At 41.4% G+C, this 12,937-nt stretch overlaps 1 protein-coding gene and 1 non-coding gene across 10 annotated transcripts in view; both read left to right on the top strand.

Moving 5' to 3' along the window:
* Positions 1-12,937, top strand: part of CLYBL (citramalyl-CoA lyase) — a 264,498-nt gene that overhangs the window by 184,250 nt on the left and 67,311 nt on the right. The gene's annotated exons all lie outside the window — the stretch shown is intronic.
* LOC132682505 (U6 spliceosomal RNA) lies at positions 12,487-12,592 on the top strand. The gene has a single exon (XR_009611694.1). It is a non-coding gene; the product is annotated as a U6 spliceosomal RNA (small nuclear RNA).

Below are 12,937 nucleotides of genomic sequence, written 5' to 3'. Positions count from 1 at the left end.
ATATAATACATTCATCATCACCTTTCATGAGGTTTACCCATGGGTTAAGAGCGCATCATGCTCAAAGGACACACTTAGTGGATATTTGAGAACAGCAGTCAGGGAAGGCATGTGCTAGGAACTGGTCAGGTGGGCAACACAGACAACCATTGCTATGTTGGCCATGGTTGGAACAAGTGCTTTGGAGACACTGGTAGAACCAGAACCAAAAGTATTAGAATAGGTGCTCTTCCTCCTCTCCATTTCAGCTTGTTTGCCATTCCCTTCTCTGTACAATATTTATACAAGGCTCAGAGTCTGCATCTTCTCCCAATGGATATCTGGTGAGGAAGACCAGATCGCTGAGGAGCTGCAGATCGCTCGTGTATCATGCCTCATTTGATAAGGCATGACTTGCAGGACCCTTCCAAAAGGAAGAAGGCAAATCTTTATGGACCGAAGACATTGATTATTTTTTCACAGTTTGAAAGAAATCTGTGATGATCTGTTTTTTGCATCAACTTGGTTAAGCTATAGTAAGTACCCAGTCATTTAATCAAACACAAATCTAGATGGTGCTGGGAAGATATTTTGTGGATATAGTTAACATCTGTAATCAGTTTACTTTATGTAAAGTAGATTACCCTGGGTAGTGTAGGTGGGTCCCATCCAGTCAGTCGAAGGTCTCCTGGAGAAGAAATTCTGCCTTCAGGATTATAACGTCAACTCTTGCCCAGGTTTCCAGTGTGCCAGCTTCCCTGGTGGATTTTGAATTTGTCAGTCCACAATCTTGTAAGCCAATTCCTTAAAATAAATCTGTCTATCTGTCTATCTCTCTTCTGTTTCTCTGGAGATCCCTGACTGATACAGCTTTTCTCTATCCAGAGATTACCTTTCCTTTGACTCTGTTATAACCCAACTCTCAGAAATCCAGGATGTCAAATGTTTTATTTTCACTAGGAAAATCACTGCATTACTAGGACCACAAACCATGTAAATTAATTCCAAATTATAATCCAACTCTGATCTTAGAATCTACCAAACTTTGATATAGCTTAAGTACATACTTTTTCAATTCTTATTGATTTTACCTCATCAAAAGCCAGAAGTTGAAAACATCTGTATTCTAATCCCATATCTACTTTAGTTCTCATAACTCTACAGTCTCTGGTTATTCTCCAAATGGTCTCCCCAATGAACACATGCTCATCAGCAAAGACTCTCAACGTACTGGCAAGGTGGCAGCTGTGTCAGGGTGCCGAGGCAATAGATCTCAAGTTGTAAGCATTATGTTGCAAAGAAGTAGTCTTTCCTTTGACACCAGACTTGAAAGGTAGCGATCTCATAATTCAGGGTTTCAAGATCAGTCAGAAGTAAAAAATTCTTCCGTTTAAAGAGTTATTTTTATTTGCAGGGCCAGTCCCAGAATCCTTTACATACATTCTAGGCCCTTGATCTCCATGAATCACAAATGTTATGAACCTCACCTCTGGCCATTCCCAGGCAGACGAGTCAGGATCTGGGTTCCGTGAGTCATTTATCACGGACTTCAGTTTTAAGCAGTTCCCAGTGGGATTACGTGTGAGCCTTTTCAATTGTCCGTGACTGTGTTCCGTATACACATATCGATCGCCCTCTCTAATTCCCAGACCTGGTGCCCTGCCCTTCTGTCTGGCTTGGGTGAAGCAGCATGGAGGCACCATGCTGGCCCCTGAGGGGTGGGGAAAGAACCTGGCGCCACTGAGCAGACGTCCCTTAATGGTAATCCTCCAGTGAGTCGGTGGTCTCCAAAGAGACCATGAGTGTGGCCTGTTGATGAGGAATGTAGTCATGGTCACACAAAAAAATCCCCAGTCTCTGCCTCAGGACCCCATGCATGGCCCATCATCCCTGCTGCAGAAAGAAACTGGACAGGACCTCCCCTTAGGAGCCTGTCAGCCCTCGTCACTAATCAGCCCAGGGGCTACTCAGAATGACTGGAGGCACTCACTTCCACCCCCCCGCCAATTGCACTGCCCGCTCTCAGCCCCTGCCACCTGGGGAGCCCCACACCAGGCCAGGGCAATCAAGCTTGGCTTCTGCATGGCCGTGCAAATCTCACCATCAGCCAGACTCCTAAAATATTTATATTTATACATGCAGGGCTCAGACTTTCTTTCTACCCTAACAGGTAAGGACTGAGTATGGTTTGGAAAAGTTTGTTCATACCATGCGAGCAGACCTATCAGCAGCGGCTCACCTGGCCAGAAGGGCAGGGATCTCATCTACCAAAAGAGCTGAAAAGTTGGTCATTGTCATAATCCAGGCACTGAGGAAAATCATGTTAGTCTCGCCTTCCCTTTTATTCAGAGATTTGATTTCATTCATGCACAGGCAAAAGTCAAAATGGCTCTCCTGATGGATGCCCCTCTAGGGACTCATTGCTGGCACATTGAAGGGTGGGTGAGCACAATATATGTATTTATTTTCAAAGATAGCATGACATCTTACCATAGAGCTTTTGTGTCTACCCATTCTCTCGAAGGACTGTTAGAAAACTAGATGGTTGGCAAGAAAATCTAGAGAAAGGGAGGGTGGCAGGAAGGTCCATATTTTCAGCTAAGATGGATGGGTACATTCAAGCCTCAATTAGCAATTGTCCCCAAATATTCAGAAAATACCTTAGACTGGGGTTTTCTTTTCTTTTTTCTTTTCTATTCTTTTTTTTTTTTTTTTTTTTTTTTGACTGGAGTTTTCTGAGAGAAGATAGTGATAATTTGCCCATGTTAGTGATAGCTGTCCCCACAGAAAAAGTTCAGTTTATCTAAAAACTTAAGGTTTCACTAGCTTGTGCCTCTCATCAAATCGGCTTTGCATGCATGGGAATTATTTTAAGTACTCTTAAATGGTATCATTTCCTAGTTGCAAATTATTTGGGTGTATTTTGAAACTAATTAAAAGGGAAATGTCCTATTTTGTAAAGAGCAGCATTTCTACATTTAAAAAATCAGATGTTCTCAGTGGGGAGCAGGGTTTTATCTTTGTCTGTGTTGGCTATTGCTAAGTGCATCCCAGATTGAAAATCTAAATGAAATAACTACAAGGATTTACATGGGGGAAGTTTATATTGGAAAAGCAGGAGGGAGACACATATACATACATAATACATAGACGATTTATCTGTGATTTTAGAAAGCCTTTTCTTGTCACATTTTTTTTCTGTCTTGCTAGTTACTTGTTATTTCCCTGTGAGCATTACAAACACGGAGGGGTGCAGAGATGCCAGGCTCCATCATGGTGTCCAAAAATTGGCTTTGTACATATGCTAAATTAGAGACTGGCTGGCGGAAGCATTTCACAGATCCTGGATTGGCAGGGATTCCTCATGAAAGAAGACAGGGCCTCAAGCCCAAGGGACTCATTCTCCAGCCAGCAGTCATGCAACATGCTCCATCCAGCAATCCAAAATCCTTTTTAAAATAAATTCTGAATCTTCATCAGGAATCATGTCCAGCCCAGGTAACATAGCCCCCAAAAGTCTAGTCCCCTTTCCTGTTTCATGAGGAAGAGACTATATTGAATCTTGCATGGGCCAGAGCTGTGAGATTTATCACCAAAGGATCCAGATCATTTCAGTTGCCTCTAGCAGTGAATAGGCGCTACCCAGTGTTGAAGGAGGAAGGTAGGAATCTTATAGACAAACACCTTTCTGTTTTTGTCTTCCTTGGAAATAAACTGATGTGATGGTTCTGATGGAGGAAGAGTTAACGCAGCGGAGAAATGTATTAGACAGCCGGAGCAGATAAGTCCATGCCAAAAGGCTCCACCATCTGGGTCTTTCTCGCTTACTGTGTCAACCAGAAAATGCCTCTCTCACTTACAAGTAGCTGGTTGATAGCTTTAATGCTCCCAAGAGATATACTTTATTTTATGGACAACAATGAGTTTTAATTTAAAAAAACAGGTTTTTTTTTTATAGTTCTTGTCATGGACCTTGGGTTCCTGCTTAATATTAGAGCTGAGTACAGGAGAGGAAGTAAGGAGATTTATTTTCTAAGCCAAGAAGTGCTTTGGACTTAAATGATGACATGTGACAAGTTAAGGAACAGTTCTAAGTGGGGACATTAACTCCAGGTACTTTACCTTTCCTGTCAGGGTCCAGTGAAGAATTAAGAGCTGAACTCGGTGACCCTAGTCCCAATCAAGGCCCTAATGTGAAAGCTGGATCAGAGCCTTGCAGCCTTTTGGGTTCTGCCAATCCTTCACTGACCTGAGAGCAAGCTCTGTAAGAGCAAAGACCCTTGTCTGCCCATAGCAAACTCAGTAAGCATCACTGAGTATATTCAGTGGGTTATATCTTAGTTCGAGCTGCTATAACAAGTACCATAGACTAGGTGGCTTGAACAGCAAACATTTATTTCTCACGGTTCTGGGAACTCAGAAGTCCAAGATCAAGGGGTAAGACAGTTTGGTTCCTGGTAAGAGTCTATTTCCTAGTTCATAGATGTCTGTTTTCTTGACTTTTCCTCACATGACAGAGAGAAAGATAATCTCTCCTGGGTCTCTTCTTTTAAGGGCACGAATCCCATCCAAGGGATTCACCCTCATGACCTAATCACCTCCCAAAGGCTTTACCTCCAGATACCATCACATTGGAGGTTAGGGCTTCAATGTACAGATTTGGGGGAGATACAAACATTCAGACCATAGGAGGTTGATTATCTCATCAGATGGCACCAGTGAGGCCAACATCTCAAGAGGTGGAGCAAGCTTTGTATCACAACCTGTAGAGCGTGGGAAAGAGCTTAAATAGGCATCGGAAGACTTGGGCCGTAGTCCTAGCTCTGCCCCCATCATGTTGAGTGACCTCCAATAATTTAATGATCACATTTTTTATCTCATTTATTTCTATTTCTTTTATCTCATTATTTCTAAAGTGACTGGGTAATTGCTGAGCTTTCTTCAGCCCCAATATTGTATGATTTAAGCCTTAGCCAACTATCTAAAAAATACATTCTCTGGATGATGAAAGATACCTACTAGGCTTATGTGGAAAAAGCCAGCATTGTTGGTAGAAAGAATTTCTCCAGGCACACAGCCTAAAGACTGTGACTCACAAGTACTATCTTGCTCTTTCCCTTAACCAGTGCTCTTTCAGTGGAGGTAGGCAGCAGAAAGGGAAAGAGTAGGCACAGATACACAGCATAAGTGGGGAGGCAGAATATGGCTCCAGACAGCACTGTAGTCTACAATGGAGTATTTAGAGCTAGCCAAGGACAAAGAGATGGACTTCGAGGCATTCAAGCAGTTGTGGATGCCCCTCGGGCCAGAAATATTGCAGAGGGGAGTCGTAAGTGAGCTTAGAGTTGTCCCAGATCACCTCTGAGGTCTGTGCAACTCAACTACCCTGTGACTCTGACAGTACCAAGCCCTGTCCCCTGCCATACAATGGTACCCCAAGAGACCTTGCCAAGGACTTAAAGTAGTCCAGGCACTGTTCACCTCAACAGGGTGGGGAGAGGAGGGAGGATGGAAAAGGGAGAAGTCACCTTTATTAACATATTTTCTAGTAGTACTTTTAAGGAATCATTCATTCCACTGTTCATGTTCATTTTCTTTGGTACGTTTATTTTGGTTCAAAAAGTTGCTGTCTCAAGACATAAATAAATACACATCAGAAAACAGTACAATTAAGACAGTAGATTAGAGTAATATATCAAACATTTTTAGCTGATTGAAAACAAAGCTGTAAGAACTGACTTGTCAAGGTACTGCTATCAAGAGTTTATCAACTTAGTTTTAACATCATATATCCAGTTCCCTCAGCAGTTGTAGTAAATGCAGTGGTGTGAAAAACAACACAGGCAATACTTGTGCACAGCATGTCTGGTGTTGATGGCAAGTGTTAGACAAGTGTGGTTTCATTTGTTATTAACCGTGACTTAATAAAGTAATTGTACCGTGATCTCTTAGCTAACCTATAGTTCTTGGCTACCACAGCCCAATGCTTGTTGATTTCTGACTCTAAGAACTGGAAGTCTTTGGGGCATCTGACTGGCTCAGTCAGTAGAGCATGCAATTCTTGATCTCGGGGTTGTAGTTTCAAGCCCCATGATGGGTGTAGAGATTACTTAAAAACAAATAAATAAACTTAAAAATAAAGAACTGGAAGCCTTTTGGTGTTCACCCATCTGAAGATATTCATGCAAGTGTATTAAGGCATGTAATGATTAAAATCATATACCTCAGTTACCATAATGGAGTGAACTGTGCCTTCTCAAAAGTTACTTCCATATCCTAATCCCCAGAACCCATAAATGGAACCTTATTTGGGAAAAGAGTCCTTAAGATGTAGTTAGGTTATTGAGATAAGATCCTTCTTGATCATCCAATGTCAAGAGTCCTTTCAAGTGACACACAAAGAAGGTGACGTGGAGAGAGAGGCAGAGATGCAGCGACACACAGTGCAGCCAGCACAAGCTGGGAGCCGCCAGGAAGATTCTCCAGGGAGGGATACTGTCCTGTTGACACCTCCAGTTCAAATATCTGCTTTCAGAGCTGTGAGAGGGTAAACTCCTGTTGTTGGAAGCGACCAGAGTTTGTGGTAATTGGTTATGGCAGCCTTAGGAAACTAATACACTTCAGATGAGTATATTTCAAAGGATGGACATCATTAATTGGGAACTCTAATATCTCTTCTCCTATTAAACTCATAGTAGGTCTTACTGATAATAAAAAACAAAGAACACTGACCTACAACTTATTAGGGGCGCCTGGATGTCTCAGTTGGTTGAGTGTCCTGCTCTTGACTTTGGCTCAGGTCATGATCTCACAGTTGGTGGGTTTGAGCCCCACCTCAGGCTCTGCACTGACAGCATGGAGCCTGCTTGGGATTCTCTCACTCTCCTCTTTCTCTGCCTCTCCTCTGCTCATGATGTGCTCTCTCTCTCAAAATAAATAATTTGGTTCAAAAAGTTGCTATCTCAAGACATAAATAAATACACATCAGAAAACAGTACAATTAAGACAGTAGATTAGGGTAATATATCAAACATTTTTAGCTGATTGAAAACAAAGCTGTAAGAACTGACTTGACAAAAAAAAAAACCCCTATTAATAATATTACTAATTAGGAATATTAGATCTCTTTTGAGATAAACATTTTCGCTCACATAATAGCTGTCCATAAATTCCACCTTCTGAATGATCCACAGTTTTCTTAAGCTTTTTTAAAAATATTTTTAGTGTTGGAGCACCTGGGTGGCTCAGTTGGTTAAGTGGCCGACTTTGACTCAGGGCCTGATCTTGCAGTTTGTGGGTTCGAGCCCCACGTTGGACTCTGTGCTGACAGCTCAGAGCCTGGAGCCTGCTTCAGATTCTGTATCTCCCTCTCTCTCTGCCCCTCCTTCACTCCTGCTCGCTCTCTCTCTCTCTCTCTCTCAAAAGTAAAAATATTTTTAATGTTTATTTTTGAGAAAGTGTGAGTGGGGAAGGGGCAGAGAGACGGGTACAGAAGATCTATCAAGAGTCAGACGCTTAACTAACTGAGCCACCCAGGCGCCCCTTAAGATTTTTTGTAGAAAGAAACACCCCATTATCAGACAAAGGGGCTTCATTTTGATATTCCTCCATCCTGGAGAAACCTGTTTCTGTGTCAGACACATACTCTTCAATAACCTCTCCATTTTAAACTGTTCCAGGCTCATAGAGTAATAGTACTAATAAAATTCTGTTTTATTATACATTTATCAAATAGTCACCTATCTGGCCTTTTAGCCAGAATTCATTGGCCTTTTCTCAACAGCTATGTCTCAATACATCTTTTAACAACTATTCTCCAACATAGACTTCATTTCAAATTTAGAATATGATGTTAATCAGTTTACCAGTTCACAGTTGAGGATGAACAGTTTATATAGTGTTTGTGACAATATTGGATTTATTACCAAATGAGTGATTTTTTTAATAACAGCACATTGGTTTTTGCTTGTTTTTCACAATCCAGTTCAGTATCTGAGCAACTCTGCTTGATGATTCACTTCTGTTAGAAAAACTAGGAAAACATTCACCTTGTACTGGGTGTACTACCTATTTCTTCTTTCACATATTAAGATGATCTCTTGAAAGAACTTTAGACTCCACCGTTACCTTCAATTTCTTTTTCTTCTTATTTAAATACTTATTAAATACCTATACATGCTATCCAGGTAAAAGAAACCAACATTTGGAAGGGCCGTTTCAGTAGATGGTAGTAAGGACTGACTTTGCTTAGGTGTGAGCCAGTATGTTCAGATTTATATAAAAACCAAGAGGGGCACCTGGGTGGCTCAGTCAGTTAAGTGTCTGACTTCAGCTCAGGTCATGATATCACATCTCATGAGTTCAAGTCCCGCATCAGGCTTTTGCTGACAGCTCAGAGCCTGGAGCCTGCTTCAGATTCTGTGTCTTTCCCTCTCTCTACCCCTCCCCCACTCACACCCTGTCTCTCTCTCTCCTCCAAAAACAAACATTAAAAAAAAAAAAAAACAAAAACTGAGAAATATCCTGGAAAGGAAGTTTATTGTCAGACAGAATTCTCCAGTCCTGAAGTTACTTTCTGAGGAGAACCCAAGATTCATCCCTTAAGTGGATAGAGCAAGGTGGCTGTTTACTCCTTATCACAATGAAAATTAGGAGTGTAATTATAGAAAGAAAGCAGAATATCAACAATGGCTCCATTTGATCACCAGTGGAGGTCAAGTAAATGTGAGATATGTCACCAAATCTATCAAAGAAAAGAGCTATGAGAGGGAAATTAAAAAATGAAAGAATTTCATTAAACAGTTTACATTTCTTTACTCCACCAGCTCCTATAGTTTAAAGGGAAAGGATTAAATAAGCCCCCAATGTTACATTGCATTAGAATCTTTGAGCTTCTGGGATGCCTGGGTGGCTCAGTCAGTTGAGCGTCTGACTTTGGCTCAGGTCATGATCTCATGGTTCATTGGTTCAAGCCCCATGTTAGGCTCTGTGCAGACAGCTCTAGAGCCTGGAGCCTGCTTGGGATTCTGTGTCTCCCTCTTCTGCCCTTCCCCTGCTCGTGTGCTCTCTCTCTCTCTCTCTCAAAAATAAACATTAATTTTAAAAAAATTTAGGCTCTTTGAGCTGCTACCGTAGCTACAAAATGGTCAGTCCAACTCCACAGTTCAGTGTTAGAAAGTCAGTATGATCTTTCACTAAACTGTGTCCTCAGATCAGCATTTATCAAAAAAAAGGAAGTGTTTTTAATTTTCCTCGTGCTCTTTGTTCAGTTGTTTCAGAATTTTGATGGTCAAGAGGCATTATCTATTGAAATCCTAAACAAACACATCTAAAATCAAATTAATCATCTATACACACACTCTCTCTCTCTCTCTCTCTCTCTCTCTTTCTCTCTCTCTCTCTCTTTCTCTCTCTCTCTTCAAAATTCCACCTGTCATTTCTGCTGGGTCTCCTCCCTCCATCTTTGGAACATGCCTCCCAACTCAACACACACACACACACACACACAGAGCAATGAGAAAGGAATTTTCCAGTACCGGGAGAAGGACAGCCAGTCAATGCCCAGGGCTTAGAGGCTGGGAAGCCGGACTTTGTAGCAGAGCCTATCTTTATTGTTATGTCTTCCCAGACAGTCTGCCAGCTGCATGTGCAGGTGATTATTCTCCTGTGTTAACATATAGGCTCAGCTACTGTAACAAAAAGACCCAAAGCTGCAGTGGCTCAAACCAAAAGAAGTTTATTTCTCTCTCACCTAACTGTTCAGAGGCAGGCAAGTGGTCCTGGTGGGTGGGCAGCCCTCTTCCTCCAGGCCATTGAGAGACCAAGTTGCTTCTGCCTTGTTGCTATGACACCTTAATCTATGAGGCTGAGACTCACTCCATACTGTGTTTGAGTTCCAGCCTATGAGATGGGAGAAGAGAAAGTAGAGGGCAGATGGCTTCCTTAAGGGATTAAACATTACATGCACCACTTCTGTTCCATTCACATCCTAGCTGTATATGGGGCTGGGACATGCAGGATTTAAGACATAAAACTCAAAGGAAGAGGCAAGAATGGAAGCTGGGGCCAGGAACAGTCTCTGCTACATCTGTACAGCCACCATGTGATGTCTGCCCTGTTGTATGTATATGTCACCTTGTGTTGCAATTTTTCATATTCTATTTTATTGCATTTTTTTTTTTTTTTTTTTACTTAAGTCATGTCTATACCCAGTGTGGGGCTCAGACTCATAATCCTGAGATCAAGAGTTGCATGCTCTTCCAGCTGAGCTAGCCAGGTACCCCAAGAAGGATGCATTTTAAAATACTTTTAGTTGTGGCAAAAAAAAAAATCACATAAAATATACCATTGTAGCCATTTAAAGTGTACAACTCAGTAGTATTAAGTATATACACATATGGAAAAAAAAAAAAAAGTATATACATATGGTTGTACAACCAATCTCCAGAATGTTTCATCTTGCAAAACTAGTTTTAAGTCCTCAAAATCCCAGTGCTTTAATATCCATTAATGCTTCTTTAATCTAGTTTATAGATGGTAGGCATTATCTGTTCTTTTATTATGCATAATTATATATTAGAAGTATGTGTAAAGGCTCATAATAAATTTCAGCTAACTTTTTAAAAACTTATCGTTCTGTACAAAATGACAAAGATTGAAATCTTACATATTTAAAGCTACAGAATACTCAAAATATTAGATATTTTTCATTTTTCTACCATAAAATACATACTAAGCTGAGATGTTAACTGAGCAGTATGTTTTTACTTCTACCCAAAAGGAAGTAATAAAGTGTGTATTTCTATTATTTGAAAGAGGGGGTTCTCTTGAGGCAATTGACCAGAGGAGAGTTACGCAGAGAATGCTGAATGTCAAAGCCAGAAAGAAACTCAGAACTCATCTTGTCAGTTTAGAAACTGAGGCCCCATACACCTCCCACTTTTATCTCAGGAATGCCTCCATCTGTGGCGTATTTTCCATGGCAGATAAAAATGAGTTGCCAAAAGAATAATTCTGAATATATATAATGTTATTTAGCTTTGGGAGAAAGTAAAGACTGACCTTTATGAGATGTGGTAATTTTTCCCATATTATTATAAGTTACTAAACATATAACATTTTTTTTAATGTTTATTTTTTAGAGAGAGCATGTGTGTGTGCACAAGTGAGGGGAGGGGCAGAGAGCAAGGGAGACACAGAATCCAAAGCAGGCTCCAGGCTCTGAGCTGTCAGTATAGAGCCTGACATGGGGCTCGAACTCAAGAACAGTGAGATCATGCCCTGAGCTGAAGTCGGCCACTTAACTGACTGAGCCACCCGCGTCCCCCTAAACATATAACATTCTTTAAACCCCTTTGAAAAACTGAAAAATTGGTATTCACAATGGCTGGATTTAAGAACACTATAATGTAAGCCATATTGTTAAGCAAATGGGTGAATATAAATTTAGTCTAACATCCTAGCAAACCAACACTTTTTACCAACCTTCTTAGGAGTTAAATGTTTGGCCGGCCAGCCAGCCATATGTCATACCCTCACAGGCTGGGCATATCATCCAGATGAAGAGCAGTGGGACCAAATCTGTTTGCCAAATCTGTCCAGAGGAGGGCAACTCAGCAGTGAGAGGAAGTTGAATCTGTATCCATAGGCTTTCAGAGAGACAGCTATTAGAACTAGGAGTGTTAGAAGACCAAGCACTTAGGAAATACAGTAACCATCCTGAGACATTTATAGGACTGCCCCATGGCCATGCTTACACAAAAGCAGGGAAGTCACTTGCCAAGAGGACAGAAGGACATACTGCCCTGGACAGAGCTTCTTGGGGGTAACTTTGAAGACCCCTCCCAACTCTTTTTTTTTTAACATTTTATTTATCTTTGAGAGACAGAGAGAGACAGTGTGAGCCAGGGAGGGGCACAAAGAGAGGGAGACAGACCCCTCCCAACTCTAAGACTGATTCTCTGTGATTCTTACTCTAGGACCTCAGTTACTGATTGTGTTTACAAAATAGAAGAAAGAATCTGTCATACTTAAGAATGTGGCACCTGCTTCTTACTGCAAGAACCTAACAGACATGGAAAAAAACAGCGTTGGTGTGTGTGTCGGTGTGTGTGCATGTGAGAGAGAGAGAGATAGATGGGGGGAGAGAGAGAGCATAGGCAGGGCAAGCAGATTTCCCCATCTGACTCTCTAGGTAATCTTCCCAGATAGGGCAGCTGTTCCGTGCCCACCCTACCCTAGGAACTCTGAGGGCTTCAACTCATGGTTGGACTTGAATGAGTTTATCTCCTCTACCTGGTTATGGAGACAAGACTAATATGCCTAAGATGACAGAGAAACCAGGGGACATTCTGGAGCTCTTTTTCCTCACAGTCTTCATTCTTTCATTTTCCTCCCTATCCCTTGCTCTCCTTTCTTTAAAATAAAAAAAAAAAAAAAAATTAACTCACTATCTGTATGTCACTGCCTTAATCACAACCACTTCCATTCAAAAATGCACACAACCTGGTGTTCGCTTCAGCAGCACATATACTAAAATTGGAACGATACAGAGAAGACTAGCAAGTCCCTGTATAAGGATGACACACAGATGTGTGAAGCACTCCCTATTTTTATGTCCTCAGTCCTGGCATACCTCCGGAGCTGAAGGTCCACTCCAGTTCCTCCCATCAAGGCTGGGTGCCTCATGGCTACAAGGTTTCTCCTTCCTCTATGGTACTCTCTATACTTTTCCCCTCCTCCCAATCAAAGCTCTGGCATGGGAACAAAAAATGCATACAACCCGAAAAAAGATCAAAACCTCTTGCTCCATCCTGCCTTCTTAGGCAAACAGCACCAAAGTAGAATTTGTTGCCAAAATACATTAAATGTGGCTTGAAAAATCAGCTTATACACAGTCCAAATTTAAATCTTTAAAATCATCCTCTTCCCTAGACCAAAACAGCAACAGATGGGTAAA

The sequence above is a fragment of the Panthera onca genome, chromosome A1 (assembly GCF_046562875.1).
Source record: "Panthera onca isolate mPanOnc1 chromosome A1, mPanOnc1 haplotype 2, whole genome shotgun sequence".
Lineage (NCBI taxonomy): Eukaryota > Metazoa > Chordata > Mammalia > Carnivora > Felidae > Panthera > Panthera onca.
Note: the sequence above shows the minus strand (reverse complement) of the source record. Positions and strands in the feature narration are given on the sequence as shown.